The sequence below is a fragment of the Entelurus aequoreus genome, linkage group LG10 (genome assembly GCF_033978785.1).
Source record: "Entelurus aequoreus isolate RoL-2023_Sb linkage group LG10, RoL_Eaeq_v1.1, whole genome shotgun sequence".
NCBI classification, from domain to species: domain Eukaryota; kingdom Metazoa; phylum Chordata; class Actinopteri; order Syngnathiformes; family Syngnathidae; genus Entelurus; species Entelurus aequoreus.
In genome coordinates, this window is record NC_084740.1 from 37,941,973 (window position 1) to 37,949,472 (window position 7,500).

The following is a 7,500-nucleotide window of genomic DNA, read 5'->3' on the forward strand; positions in this document are numbered from 1 at the left end:
AACACTGACATTTATTAGTTATATATTGTTATTCACAGATAAACACAGACATGTATTATTCATATATTGTTATTTACAGATAATCACAGACATTTATTATTTATATATTATTATTTACAGATAAACACTGACATTTATTATTTATATATTGTTATTCACAGATAAACACTGACATTTATTATTTATATATTGTTATTTACACATAAACATCGACATTTATTATTTATATATTGTTATTAACAGATAAACACAGACATGTATTATTTATATAATGTTATTTACAGATAAACACAGACATTTATAATTATATATTGTTATTTACAGATAAACACTGATATTTATTAATTATATATTGTTATTTGCAAATAAACCCTGAAATGTATTATTCATATATAACTCAGATCTGCCACATCATTTTATATGGTCCGCAAAAACCTGGAAATAATATTTGTCAGTAAGGTAGTTTATCTTTTCCAAGTGAATGTATTTGTTCTTTCCACTTTAACAGAAAAATATACATTTACTGCACATCTTTTAAACTTTAAAAATAAAAAGTAAACACAAAAAACTAAAATAACGAGCCAGTCTTATGATCAAGATACGACTCCCGTCAAAGAGCCATTATCCCATCTGTGGTATGAAGGAAGGCAAGATTATTTCATAAATATCTCCGCAATGCCTCCGTAGTTTGACGTCACATTTTCGGGACTCATGCAGATCCAACATACACCAAACAGGTACCAATAGGCAAAAAAAAATAACAATAGGTTCCGTTTAATCAAGCCCAAGTCGCACGTAATCCATCAATCAAAAAAAGTTTGTTATGTAACATTTTTCCATAACCACAAGAGCCAAAGTCAATTAAACTTCTACGAGTGACAGCTGTTGTTAGCATGTAGCATCTCTAAACGAGCTCATAGTCTATTAGCCAACGATAGAATTAGAAGGCTGAAAAATGGAGGGAGTAAACTATTAAAAAAAGAGTGAGCCGCTGCCCAGCGTGAAGAAAACAAGTTGTGTTTTTATGGAGACAACATGCATGTGATGTGACGCACGCAACAACAGGAAACGGCTTGTGTTGCGTCGGACTGTTCATCGGCCCTTCGCACGGTCCCGGGCCAACATAAGCAGGGCCAATAAGGCGTGCGCGCAGAAACACTTTTGAGTGCGGCGGAGGGGATTTCCACCAAAAAGCTGACCTGGCTATTGTGTACAGTTGACCTCCTACTTAACGTCTAAAGAGGGCGATGAAGCTGATTTATGGTCCGAGATAACGTCCACGTCCACAGAACAAAAACAACCCTGATTAAATCAAATCATTGCTACGGTCAGCCCAAAAAAATGATATTAAAATCGCCGGTCATTTGTGTTACATTTGTGCCTAAAAATTGTAAAAAAAAATATTTTAGAATGACTTCAAAACATCTGTGTCACTTCTGATACAGTACGACGCCGATATTGCAGCATTGAGTGTTGCTTGTAGGGTTGTACACTATACCGGTATTAGAATAGTACCGCCATACTAATGAATCATTTTCGGTACTATACCGCCTCTGAAAAGTACCGGTCCCCCACCCCCCCGCGCCCGCGTCGAAGTCACGTCGTGACAATGCTGGTTTACGAGCAGAGGAGCATGTTCGGCAGCGCACAATCACAGAGTACTTACAAGCAGACACAGTGTGTAGACAGAAAAGGGAGAACGGACGCATTTTGGCTTAAAAACTAAAGATAAAGGTGAAGTTATAACACTGAAACGCCCTCAGGAAGAGGTGCTTTAAGACATGGCTAGCTAGCTAGCGGCTAACATCCATCCACAGTGTTTTAGCTACTTCTAAATCACTAATCCTCGCCTCCATGGCGACAAACAAAGTAAGTTTCTTACAAGTATACTCCCTGCAGGACGAGGAATAGCTAAACATGCTTCACTACACACCGTAGCTCACCGGCGCCAAAATGTAAACAAACGCCATTGGTGGATCGACACCTGACATCCACTGTAATGATACCAAGTATAGGAGCGATACTACTATAATTACGTCGTTTTTAGCATCACAACATCTTCTTTCGTTTTTTTTGGAATTTATATTATGTTTATAAAGTCAGGAAATATGTCCCTGGACACATGAGGACTTTGAATATGACCAATGTATGATCCTGTAACTACTTGGTATCGGATTGATACCTACATCTGTACTATCATCCAAAACTAATGTAAAGTATCAAACAACAGAAGAATAAGGGATTATTACATTTTAACAGAAGTGTAGATCGAACATGTTGAAAGAGAAAGTAAGCAGATATTAATAGTAAATGAACAAGTAGATTAATATTATATTATATTTTCTACCACTTGTCCTTAATAATGTTGACAAAATAATAGAATGATAAATGACACAATATGTTACTGCATATGTCAGCAGCTAAATTAAGGGCCTTTGTTTGTTTACTTACTAATAAAAGACAAGTTGTCTTGTATGTTCACTATTTTATTTTAGGACAAAATTGCAATAAGAAACATATTTTTAATGTACCGTAAGATTTTTTTGTTAAAATAAAGCCAATAATGCAATTTTTTGTGGGGCCCTTTATTTAGAAAAGTACCGAAAAGTATCAAAATAATTTTAGTACCGGTACCAAAATATTGGTTTCGGGACAACACTAACTGGTTGAAACCAATATTAATCTGATTCGATATCAGCAGGGTTACACACACTTATATTATTTGGAAGTGTGCAATGTCAAAAAAGAAGGATGGTATGTATGAAAAATATTAACTTATTTATTATTAACTGTCTGAAATAAACTTGCGCTGTTTCATAAATTGAAGTGGAGTGGTAATTGTTTTTTTTGGCGACAATAATTCAATCAAGCTCATGACACAGTAATTTGAACAATGTGGACACGTTTGTTACTGGACATTTTCCTCACCCGGCTCGGCCTTGCATCTACAATTATTTGATACTTGTTTATATTGACAAATGTGCTGTTTTAGACTGAAATACTCTTCAATTAAGCACACTTATTATCTATATTTTGTGCCATTGTGTGTTAGCTGCTAGCTCCTAGTAGCCTAGTCGAGCATGTTTACCTTTTGTGAATGACTTTAGTAAAATAGAAGAAATTGTGTGTTTATCGGAGGACATTTAGATGTACACTGGCCAGCTTTACACAAGTAAACATGGCTGCTTATATCGCATGTTTTACATGCAAGCCCATATAGCCCTATACTTGCTTTTTTTGGCTGATATCGGAGCGATATCCGTATCGCAGATCGGGACATCCTTATTAAAAACCTGAACAGCACAAGCAAAAAACATCAAGGCACAAACGCATAGCATTAGTACTTTAGTATTTCCAGTGACACGGAAATACAGGTCATTTACTTGTCTTGAATTTAGTTTGAAAGAAACCACACTATTTATTATTATTATTATTATCAATGGGCTTGGCATTTTCTTGTTCTGCTTTAAAGGGGAACTGCACTTTTTCCTGGAATTTTGCAATCCTTATGAGAGTATTTTGAATGCATTTTAACTCGTAAATAAACTCCATTAAAAGTCTGCTTACATCATGTATTAGTGATCTTGTAACTCTAAACACTAACGCAGACTAACTACTTTTAGCGGCGCCGCGACCACAGAGAGCTAACTAGCTTGCTGCTGCTATATTGACGTCTGGTGAGCCGCTTTCTTGCCTCGGAGCTCGGGAAAGTGTATCCTAGATCATAAATAATGCCTCTCACCTTGATAGTAGAAGGATGAGGACGTATTCCGACAAGTTGGTACACTTTGACAGCCAATATTTGCGAATATTTTGAGTCATTCTTCATCTAAACAGGAATATATGAACATCCTAGCAGTCGGCATCCAAATGAGAGTAGACTAGGGGTGTAACGGTACGTGTATTTGTATTGAACCGTTTCGGTACAGGGGTTCCGGTTCGGTTCGGAGGTGTACCGAACGGGTTTCCACACGGACATATTAAGTAGCGTAACACACGTTGTGTAAACAATGCACACCGAGGCACAACACACGGCATGCTAGCAGCTAACGGGCCAGGATAGACTGACCCTACGTCCTCTTTTCACCGGACATGTCCTCTTTTGCGGAGCAGTCAGGGCGGAGTTTCTTAAATGCCTCGAATGTGCGGCATTTTGAGTTAGGGTTGCGTGTATTTTCAATGTACGTTCAGGGTTAAGAAGTGGTTAAACACAAAACAAATTGTGCGCGCAGCAGCATTGGTGAGGGAGGGGCAGAGACAGAGAGAGCGAGAGAGTTATGATAAACGCGCATGCGTCGCCAGGCTCTGCATTTTATCCATAGATTTATCACATTTAAGTTTTTATTATCTATAGCAGGGGTGTCAAAAGTGTGCCCCGGAGGCCATTTGCGGTCCACAGCTAATGTTTTAAAGGCCCACGGCACATTCTAAAAATACTGTTAAAATAAACAAAAACATAACACAAGTGAAATAAAAAAGCTTAAAGGTTAAATGTAATTTAGAAAAAGTTGCAATGTTGACTAATAAAACAAAGCTGTTTTTTTTTCTTTTAAACCGTCATTGCTCAAAACATAATATTGAATCAAAATCAATGTTATTATGAATTATTGACCTATCCAAGGTTCCCATTACTTCACATCAAATATTCCAATATCAAAAATATTTTTTGGTGGAAGATTTTGCAAATTTGGTAAATAAATAACCCAAAAATGTATATTTTGTTGTTTTCTTACTGTACCGAAAATGAACCGAACCGTGACCTCTAAACCGAGGTACGTACCGAACCGAAATTTTTGTGTACCGTTACACCCCTAGAGTAGACATTGTACAGTAAGTGATGTTTTATTATGTTTGTTGGCTCTCATGAAGTCTGCACGAGTAGTAATCAGGGATGTCGAAGGAAAAAGCGTTTTTTGAAATTGATACGCCGTCGAAAGCTTAAAATGAGAAAATGTACGTAAATATTAAATGCTATTATGAATGTGCCTGTTACATTACATATACACTTACATCATGGAGGTGTTTGGATGTTTTTAGAGCGCTTTGTAGGCGGAATAGAGCGACTCCCATCCCACAATTATTTACAAGTTAGAATGTATAATTAAAAGAAAAACATATGTGTCTTGTAAGGATTGCAAATGTTTGGCAAAAATCCCCAAAAGCTGCACTTCCCTTTTAAACAACAACAACAACAACTTCCAACCTGCTTTGCTGTTCTACATAGAAAGTCCTGGAAGGACTGCTGACTGGGGACTTGTTGGCAGATGTGGAGAATGAGTAGGGAGTGTCATGCTAGCGTCAGTACAGCATCGTGCTAACGTCAGTACGTGAGTCCTTCAGTAAAATGACAATAATGCTAATACATATTTCCATATTAAAGTAATCTATTAGAAATGGTATCACATGCTAATGTAAAACAGACTGTTGTTGACTCATTTGTTTTGCGCAGCCCAACTTCACGATAGTTTCATTATAATGTTAATGGTCATGAGACTCTTCAGTGCCGCGACAGCCAAGGAGGGAAGGCGGACATCTGCAGCACGGACACTCCGGTCCACTTTCCCACACTAACTTTTATGTCGGGGCAAAACGGGATGGCGGCAAACGTCACAGCTGGAGTGCAGCTGTGCACGTCGCAGGGGTAGATGGTGCAGGGCCTGAACGTGCATGTAGCGAACCGGCCACAAAGCGTTATTTAACAGACACATTTATGTGCAGTAAAAAAAGGTGAGGGAGCGTGTTAACACCTTGTTAAGTATGAGCTCACTTTGCATCTCTTCTGGCGTGGCCTTTAAACTCTCCGACAGTGTTTGTTTTGATACCTTAATGGCTAAGATGATTGGCAGTAGGGCTGCAACTAACGACTATGTGCATACAAGCAATAACATCTTGGTGGGGAAGAATGGCAAAAAACAGCAATTCTACTGGTTAATAAAGAGGGTGCGTGAAGCACAATTTGGAGCTATTTGGGCTTCATAACTAACAATAAAAGTGACGCTTTAAACAAGGAAGCGCCGCGCTTCCATTCTTGCTTTAAAACACGCCTCGCCAAACATGGCGATTAGTATTAACATCTTTGCATCTAACTTAAGTAAACATTTAAATAATAAGCATTCAGATCTGCACAAGGAGTTTAAAGAGTGACAGGTAATAATGGAGTTGTTGCACCTGTCCTGCTGTTTGGCTCCGGTGCAGACTGTCGTAGAGGAGCACAGGGCTGACGTTCCCTTCAGTTCACTTTACCCAGCAATGGGTCTGCTAAGATCTGCTTTCCGGCAAGAATTCGAGGCCGCCCATTTGTGACAATCCGGTTGCTTTATTATTAGTTTTGCAGGACACAACCAGACCCATTCATCACTCTACCGGGCAGTGCACGTGCTCCTCTCTCTCTGTACTCGCCCAGTCACTCACTGACGTCACTCAGCCAACACGTTGACGTTCTCACTAACACACATACTGTACACTCATAAGTTAACCAGCTCCCCTGCTGTGCACATGTAGATACATAACATGTAGATACGTAGACGTGCACACAACTGCTTGACTTGATGCCAAATATTAGTGGAGTTAGGACTGCCCATCTAACGTCAACCATTGCTAGTAAAATGACTGAATTTGGTAACAAATTTAAATAATTTGTGTTTTATCTTTAATAATGTGTGTTTTACCTGTGTACATTTATTCATAGTTTTGTTTTTAGTACTTACTAGTAATTGTATTTTTCTTAAAGCACAGACCAGGATTGGCAACTATAAATTATGAAGCATTTAATATAATGTTAATAAAGCTTTATTATTATATTCAAATCTAATCCTTGATTATGGCAGACTAGATGTAATATGGAAAATTGTAAATTTTGAATTTGAGAGCAACAAGAAAAACACGAGTTTAATGCCCTTTAATTTATATTTAAACCTTCTAAAATTGTTCTTTGAGTGCAATAGGAAATATGTTTATTCTATTGTAAGATTTTCTGTTAAAATAAGGCCAAAATCTACACTTTTTCGTAGTTCCCTTTATTTGGAAAAGTATCAAAAAGTATCGATATACCTTTTGGTACCGCTACCAAATTATTGGTATCGGGACAACCCTAGCTGCAACAACATTTTTGCATTTATCGATAAAATCGATGTATCGACCAGGCCTACTTCAGAGATGTGCTGTGTTTGAGCGGAAGGGGGAGCACAAAAGCATGTCGCGGTTAATCCAACTGTTGTGCTTCTCGTCGCCATGGCCATCAAACAATAAGACGTCTGATCCAGACGCTGGGATGCGGGCCAGCCAACAATAGCAGGATGCTACAAGAACGACTTATGTGCCGCTTGTTATTTTGGAGAGTCTCCTAAATTACCCGTACTTGAGTCCACCACTCAAGGGACCTCCTTATTCAAGCCACTACCAGTCGATCAGAGCATCCCTCACCTCTTGACCATGAATGAGAACGACAGAAAAACAACAACAACAAATAATATGGCCGACATACGATATGAACTTTCTCTC

At 38.2% G+C, this 7,500-nt stretch overlaps 1 protein-coding gene across 1 annotated transcript in view; it reads right to left on the minus strand.

Moving 5' to 3' along the window:
* Positions 1-7,500, minus strand: part of LOC133658572 (mitochondrial import inner membrane translocase subunit TIM50-like) — a 63,395-nt gene that overhangs the window by 3,205 nt on the left and 52,690 nt on the right. The gene's annotated exons all lie outside the window — the stretch shown is intronic.